Source organism: Herpailurus yagouaroundi, unplaced genomic scaffold (assembly GCF_014898765.1).
Source record: "Herpailurus yagouaroundi ecotype Mexico unplaced genomic scaffold, PumYag 197, whole genome shotgun sequence".
NCBI lineage: Eukaryota > Metazoa > Chordata > Mammalia > Carnivora > Felidae > Herpailurus > Herpailurus yagouaroundi.
Window position 1 is genome coordinate 59,956 of NW_024412428.1, and position 464 is coordinate 60,419.

At 42.7% G+C, this 464-nt stretch overlaps 1 protein-coding gene across 1 annotated transcript in view; it reads left to right on the plus strand.

Moving 5' to 3' along the window:
- PARP4 (poly(ADP-ribose) polymerase family member 4) overlaps positions 1–464 on the plus strand; it is an 89,841-nt gene that overhangs the window by 59,151 nt on the left and 30,226 nt on the right. The window lies entirely within an intron of this gene.

The window sequence follows — 464 nt, forward strand, 5'->3', positions numbered from 1 at the left end:
TTCACTCTTATGTGGATCCTGAGAAACTTAACAGGAACCCATGGGGGAGGGGAAGGAAAAAAAAAAAAAAAAGAGGTTAGAGTGGGAGAGAGCCAAAGCATAAGAGACTGTTGAGAACTGAGAGCAAACTGAGGGTTGATGGGGGGTGGGAGGGAGGAGAGGGTGGGTGATGGGTATTGAGGAGGGCACCTTTTGGGATGAGCACTGGGTGTTGTATGGAAACTAATTTGACAATAAATTTCATATATAAATAATAAATAAATAAATAAATAAATAAATAAATAAATAAATAAATAAATAAATAAAGGCACATGCTTGGGGTGCCTGAGTGGCTCAGTCAGTTAAGGTCCAGCTCTTGACTTCAGCTCAGATCATGAGCTCACAGTTCATGGGTTCAAGCCCCGCATAGGACTCTGTGCTGACAGTGCAGAGCCTGCTTAGGATTCTCTCTCTCTCCCTCTCTC